Source organism: Danio rerio, chromosome 16, assembly GCF_052040795.2.
Source record: "Danio rerio strain M-AB ecotype USA chromosome 16, GRCz13ab, whole genome shotgun sequence".
Classification (NCBI taxonomy): Eukaryota; Metazoa; Chordata; class Actinopteri; order Cypriniformes; family Danionidae; genus Danio; species Danio rerio.
In genome coordinates, this window is record NC_141036.1 from 45,783,389 (window position 1) to 45,791,414 (window position 8,026).

The following is an 8,026-nucleotide window of genomic DNA, read 5'->3' on the forward strand; positions in this document are numbered from 1 at the left end:
ATGGGTATGTATAATTTCGAGCTTGACTGTACATTTTTGGATCTGTTCATCAATAAACAGTGCTCAGCATAATTGAGTTCACCCCATGCTGAAAATTAATATTTGTATCCATTTCTCAGTGAATATAGGCAATGTATTTTGGTGCATTAAAACAAAACAGATTTATTAAACATATATATTTATTAAAATGATATTTTAGTCATTAAACTTATTTAGAAATTAAAAGATAATACAATTAAATTAAATAAGCAAAATATTGGAAAAAATTATAACCTACAAATATTTTACTGAATTTTTTCAGGTTTTTTTGCTTTTCTTGATTTTTCCCTCTTTTTAAAATTTGTGTTTAATAATTTTCTATAACATATAAATTTGGCTGTACTAGTTTTTGGACCAATATTGTAAGTTATTTTGTTAGATAAGCTTCAGATTTGGCTTGGGAAAGAAAGTTTTTGGGAAAGAAATGGTCCTCCTCATTTTTAAGTGGTTTGGACAAAAGCGTCAGCAAAAAGACTAAATGTAAAAAAAGTTATGTTATTTAACAAACGACAGCATATAAAAAATAAACAAAATAAATTATGTCATCAACGTAGGGGTTGCAAGAACATTGAAATTTCAGTAAAACACTTATCGTGCATTCACACAGGGCTTTAACATCAACACTTGACCGAGGGCTTGTCTGAAGTTGGGGCTAATACTGTGATAATTGCATCAGCCCCAACTACTGACAAGCCCTCGGTCAAGTGTTGACGTTGAAGCCCTGTGTGAATGAAATGTCAATGAAATGTCAATGAAATTACTGAACTGGGGTATTTGCATAAAGCGATCTGATTGGCTGACTTTTCCATTTGGAGCTTGAAAAGTTGTGAAATCCCCACTTTCTGCAGCGAGCAACGCCACTAAAGCAGCACAGACAAATCTTTTTTTTCCCTTTTTTTATCGAATACAAGAAAAATAACATCACTGCATTGAAGAAAAATACAATAACAAAACATTAGAAAGAGAAGAAAACTTTTCAAAGCCTTAATCATTAAGAAAAAAGATTATCATAAGCTTTAAGAAACGTATTATTCTTATTATTATTAATAAGCTTAAGAGATTCAATATTAAATGAAATTTCAGCAAGAAAAGTATTAAATCTAGGTACTTCCTTTAGAATTTTATTTTTGAAATAAAATTAATAATAAGATAGAGAGCATGATCATTATCGGAGAAATACAGACATAGATATTTTATAGACCAATTTAAATCAGATTTGAATAAGAATGATAAATAAAAAATAATGTTGTTACAAAAATTTTACTTGAGTGCAACTATAGAATAAGTGAAATAAAGTTTCTTTATTGCAGAAAGTACACAAATTAGATATAGCAAAATAATTAGCAATTTGGGAATTTGTAGGATCTCTGACGCATGCACAATTCTGTTCGGCAATGCTTCAAGTCACCCATTCAAAGTAAATGGAAAGCATTGATGCTTAAGCCACATGTGAATGCACAGTTACTTTACTGCATGATAAGATGCTTTGCATGGATGTTTTTGCAAAGTAACTCCAAACTGTCCTAAATTTTGATGCTACATTTTCAGATTTTCAGTCTTTACATTTTTTTTTATTTATTTAATTTAATTTAATTTATGTTTTTTTTTTTTTTTTTTTAGATTTATTTTATATTTAGATAAATATAATTTTAGGAATGCACTTTATATTACTGCTGAAAATTATCAGTCGAAAATGGCTTTTTTTTGGTTTTTAGCTGAAAGAGAAAAAAATAGCAAAATCTGCTCTGTGGTTATTCAGCTCATGTACATACAGTTATTAGCCCCCTGATTTATTAGCCTTTCTGTTTATTGTCCCTCAAGTTTTGCTCAACGGAGAGAAGATTTTTTTTCAACACATTTCTAAACATAATAATATTAATAACTAATTTCTAATAACTGATTTCTTTTATCTTTGTACATGATGACAGTACATAATGTTTTACTAGATATTTTTAAAGACACTTCTATACAGCTTAAAGTGACTTAACTAAGTTAATTAGGTTAACTAGGCAGGTTAGGGTAATTAGGCAAGTTATTGTATAACAATGGTTTGTTCTGCAGACTATCAAAAAACAGTTTAAAGGGGCTAATAATTTTGATCTTAAAATATATATTTAAAAATTATTAACTGCTTTTATTCCAGCCAAAATAAAACAAATTAGACTTTCTCCAGAAGAATAAATATTATCAGACATACTGTAAAAATTTCCTTGGTCTGTTAAACATAATTTGGGAAATATTTAAAAAAGAAAAAAAAATCAAAGGATGGCTAATAATTCTGACTTTAGAATACAATATATATATATATATATATATATATATATATATATATATATATATATATATATATATATATATTTGGCTTGTTATTTTTTTGTCAGTATGATTTAAGTTATTAAATTCAATTTAAAATCTCAAGTAAAATACATTACTTTATATTATTTAATACAATATTATGGATTAAAAACTAAATGGATTAAAAGCTTTTATGCTAGCTGTGGTCATCTACATAGATGTAGAATCATATGTTCTTAAATGTTATCTTAAAGTGATATCTGTAGACCACCTGTTTTTTTTTTTTTTTTTTTTTTTTTTAAAGCTTGTTCTTTATCAAAGTCTTTGCAACAAAGTACTTATAGGCTCTCTGGAGATTTATAATCCATTTGCTCTGGTTTAAATTACCCCTCTGCAGCCATTGTGGCAAAACTTCAAACACTGGATTCAGTAGGCCTTTTCTGAGCACCTGGTTGCTACATTCATCAGCCACGATAAAACAATTTCATGACCTCCATTACTTGTTCTGCTGACCTGCTGGGTATGTTTTATATAGACAAAAAATGCAGACAAACCTTCCTAGGTAGCATTTCATTGTCAGTGAGTTGCAAGCACCGACCGAGCTAGCTGACGAATTAAGATTCACATTGTTTGGACACGTTAAGTCTTTCATCCTAATATACGTCCTTTTCTTAAACCCCTCAATCCTCATTTACCAAAATGGTCCTATCCACATAATGTTATAAATCTGTTGTGTCTTAAGTGGGTTAGAGTAATTACAACTGAAGTATCTTGCCAGTGATAGTCTTAGCATTATGTCTGTCGGCCTTTGAAACATGTGTCTGGAGGAGGAAACTAAAAACGGCGGTGTTTCTGTGAATGAGACACAATTTTTACAGGACGTGATGGTCGGGTCTGGGAGGATGAGATATGGAAATGGTGGTGTTAGAAGTTGTGTGTGAAGATGATGGTGATAAAGCTTTATTTTCAGGAGTGGCCGTGGAAGTTCTCGTGAGTAAATGATGTATGAAGCTTTGGTTGAGACTGCCAACACATTCCAGCCAAGCATGAAGTGGAATAAAATATGTTGTAGCATGCTGATATGCAATGTAGAAAATATTTAATTGCAATGATAAAAATCGTAAAAGTAAACTTTCAGCAGGTTTTTGAGGTTAATATTTCTCTATTTGGCAAAAATTTATCACATCGTGCATATTTACACTGTACAAAATATATTTTATTAAACAGTTTCGGGTTTTTTTGTGATTTACGGTTGTTGTTTTTATTTTCATTTACTTACAAATTTTTTTAATTTATTAATGAGTTGGATTATCGGATGTTGATCTCTCTGTTGAATTTTGATATTGAAAATTCAACCCTGCAGTTTAACTGAGTGATTTTTTATTAACATTTGAGAAGTTTGAAATAATGTTTTGAGAAATAATATACATACAGCAGGGGAAAATGGGTATTCATGTCATGTTTTTTTCCTGGGAATAACCTTTATAAAGGAGCTGTTGACATGGAATTCAACCAAATTTTGGTTAAAACCCAAACAATACAAACGTGAAAATAAAACCAAAACAAATCTGAAAAATGAGTTATGTGTAATAACAATTAAGTAACACAAGGAGAAGGTACTGAAGTACTGAAACATACTAAATACTTTGTATAAAAGGCTTTTTTAATAATGACAGCTTAAAGACGACTCTCATATGGAGATTGAAGTCACATGAATTGCTCAGGTGTAATTTTCTTCAAATATTTTAAAAGAGTGTAAACATTTTGATGCTTCTGTGGGTCTCGTCTATCAAATCTGATCTTTATTTTGTATTCCCTGTTGGATTCAAGTCAGGTGATTGGCTGGGCCATTCTACAGCTTGATTTTCTTTCTCTGAAAGCATTTAAGTGTTTCCTTTGCTGTGTTTCGGATCATTGTCTTGCTGAAATGTCCACTCTGGTTTCATCTTTATCATCCTGGCAATGTAGATGTTGGACTGAAGCAGCTGATATTCATTTACAATAACTAAGGGCAGAGGGTTGCTGAATAACTACTAAGATATTTAAGCTGCTGTCTTGCCTTTCATTGTCTATCTACACCTCCCTTTCTTTATGTGTTCAATACTTTTTCCCTGCACTATTTTTTTTATTACACAACTTAATTTGTAAACTAATCAGATTTGTTTTCTTTGCATATGGATTTCTTTGGTTGCTATTAACATCCGGTGAAAATGTCAAGTCAATGGCACCTTTAGAAGTATGTTTTCTAAGAAAAATGGTGACATGTTCAATACTTTTCCCCCCTCTGTACAGTATATAGAAATAAATCTGTAAAATAACTAAAAAAATCTTGGCAGTTTATTACCAGGTTTTTGTACCAATACAGAAAATATGCCACTTCAAACTATTAAAATGTTCGATTAAAATTTACTTTTTCAAACTTTTCAACATTAAAAGATGTTGGAGGAAAGATCAAGGTCCCATAATGCAATTTAATAGCATAAATAAACAATAACAATAATACCAAAATCTTTAAAAAAAAAAATATAGATTTCTTTGTCTTTTTTTTTTTTTTTTTTTAATGTGGATTGTTCATTGTAATAATAGTTTATATGCCAAAAAATCTGGTCAGGCAATTTTAGAGCAATAATGTTTTTTTATTATTATTATTATTATTAAAAGACATATTGAAAGACAAGTTGTCAAAATGTCATTCGTATAATTATAATTATTAGACAAACATTAACATTGTACTCAGTCTCATAAAAATAAATTCATTAAACCCAAAATTGCATCTGATATTATAATCATTATAATATTTTGACATTTTACATTATTTGAAATCAGTGAAGTAGACTAAGCATTGGACGATAACCGGTTTTAAAGTTTACCGCGGTTTGGAAAAATCAAGGTTTTAAAACCACCAAAAAAATTATTATACTGTATAATATAAGTTTTTTTATTTGTTTTGATGTTGTTGGTTTTACCTGTTGCCAAAGACGTTTTTAGGGCAACAATATCTTCAAGGATCATCAAAAGCTACTGATCCTTTGGCATACTCTTTTCAATATGCTATGATTTGGGACATGTTCATTCTTATTTCAGTTACTATTTAGGATGGATAGTATGCGAATTGGGATGCAGCACATGTAAACAAGCACAGGATGAACAGGTAAACATTAAACATTAACAGAACAGACAACACAGCAAAATCCTCTGAGTAAACTTTACTCACTTTAGAGAGTATTTAGTCCCTCTTTAAATAAGAGCAAACAGGTTGGTAAAAAGTAAAGTGGCTGTCTGTGGAGATGCTTAAAGATCTTCTGCTGAGATTTTGAGAGATTCAATGTATTATGATTCAGCTGATTTCATATGGCTGCAACTGAAGTCAGGTGTAGTTTTGTGTTTCTCCTGTGTTTGTTCATTAACAGCAGGTGTTCATCATCAGTGCTCAATCATATTTAAATCCTTTCATTTTTTTATTAACTTGAGTAACTTTAACTCAATTTAGAGAGGGACCAAATACTGTCTAAACCAGGGGTGGGTTAACTCGGTCCTTGAGGGCCAGTGTCCTGCACAGTTTAGCTCCAACTTTAATCAAACACACCTGCTTGTAGATTTCTAGTGATCTTGAAGACACTGATCAGCTTGTTCAGCGGTGTTTGATGAGTATTGGAGCTAAACTGTGCAGGTCACCGGCCCTCCAGGACCGAGTTTGCCCATCCCTGGTCTAAACAGAGTAAACTCAGGATTTTGTTGTGAAGACTGTCAAGTCAGGACCATGACAGATTACTCTTTCAAAATATCTTAAATGCTTAAAATAAAATATATTGCGTTCAATGGGAAAAATTTTCCTTTTTTTTTTTGCTCATACATTTAAAAATATTTTAATTTAGAGCAGTTACCACGATACTGAGATATTTTTTTATATTATTCTGGTTATCATACTGTCAGAATCTTATACCAGCCCATGCCTAAAGTAGGTACTTCTTGCAATTGAAATAAAGTGTAAATAAAATCACTGTTGTACATTTATTTTGAAGTTAACTCTTATGCTGACCATGGTGTTTTAAGCTCTTGTACACAGTACAGTTTATTTAGTCTTATAAAAATATGGCAGGTATTCAGTTTGGCATTTGCGATTTTGGATCTAGTTCTAAGTGAAATTACTTTTGCACTTATGCATGTAATTGCAAAATCCCTCCAGCTGAAAATATCTGATTGTGTATTCAGTTCTTAAAATGTCTCGATGCGAAAGATTTCAGCAATCTGTAAATGAAACCCACATGAAATACCAGAACAAGAACTACCACTAATCAGTCCTTTGAACTGTTTCTCCATTCTTTGCTGCTCCCACGCTTACAAATGATGTTGTTTTAGTGGCATTTTGAGGTTAGACTAAAATTAAAAATATATATACATGCAATAAACACCTAAAAATATGTCTTCAATTACAGCGACCGCATTGTTTCTTAACAGCTCTGTTGCTTTTGCATTACAATGTATCAGTGAGGGAAGGATCATAGGCAAAAATAAAAGAATGAGCTGAACAAATATTTAAAAAACACATTTTTTGCTCCATTTAGGTTAAAAAATTTTGTCGTTATAGGTTATAACAGTAGGAACTAGCCTAGCTGATACATTTTAATAAAATGAATAGTGCCTGGAGCTATTCTCTCTTTCATTTTAACCTCAGCCAAATGCCAAAGCCCAGAGCAATTAATAGAAACTATAAAACACGTGCCATTAAAGTGGACTCAAAGATCTGGCAACAGTCCAGCTCCATCTTATATATTAATTTACTTTTAATTCAACAAATGCTTTGCAGATGTTTCACATTCTTTCAGTTTAGGGGACAAAAAAAGTACCTGAAAAGAAGTGAATAACAATGTATATTGTATTGCATTTTGTACAGGGCTATGATTTCTTGGTATATTAGAATTGTTATTATTATTATTTTGAAGTTATGGAAATGTTAGTCTATCTGTCAAACAAAAATTAATTTGCAATAATGGGTAGCGCTGTCGCCACACAACAAGAAGGTTGCTGGTTCAAGCCTCGGCTGGGTCACTTGGCCCAAACTTCTGTGTGAAGTTTGCATGTTCTCCCCGTGTTGGCGTAGGTTTCCTGCTCCAAAGTCCAAAGACATGCGCTGCAGGTAAGTTGGGTAGTGTATGTGTGTGAATAAATGAATGTGTATGGGTGTTTCCCAGTGATGGGTTGCAGCTGGAAGGGCATACGCTGTGTAAAAGATATCCTAGATAGGCTGGCGGTTCATTCGGCTGTTGCGACCCCTGATTAATAAAGACTCAGTCGAAAAGAAAATGAATGAACGAATGACCTTTCAAAAGGAATTAAATATTTTATATCCTTAACAACTAAAAATTCTTTGCTACCTGGGAAATGTCAAAACAAGATTTTTTAATTGAACTTGTGTAAAATCAATCAGTCAAAAACAGAACAATAAAATAAAAGTCTAACTTTTACTGTAAAAAAATGCTGTGTTCCACACAATTCCTTCATGTTGTCCCAACACAGATAACTTAACAATTAAGTTAACTTAATTGTTTTTACAAATGTAAGTCAATTGAACATAAAACAATTAAGTTGTCGCCCAAAAAACTCACGAATTGTGATGATTTAGCTTATTTTAAAAAAGCATCCGCGGCGTAAAACATATGCCGGATTGTTGGCGGTTCATTCCGCTGTGGCG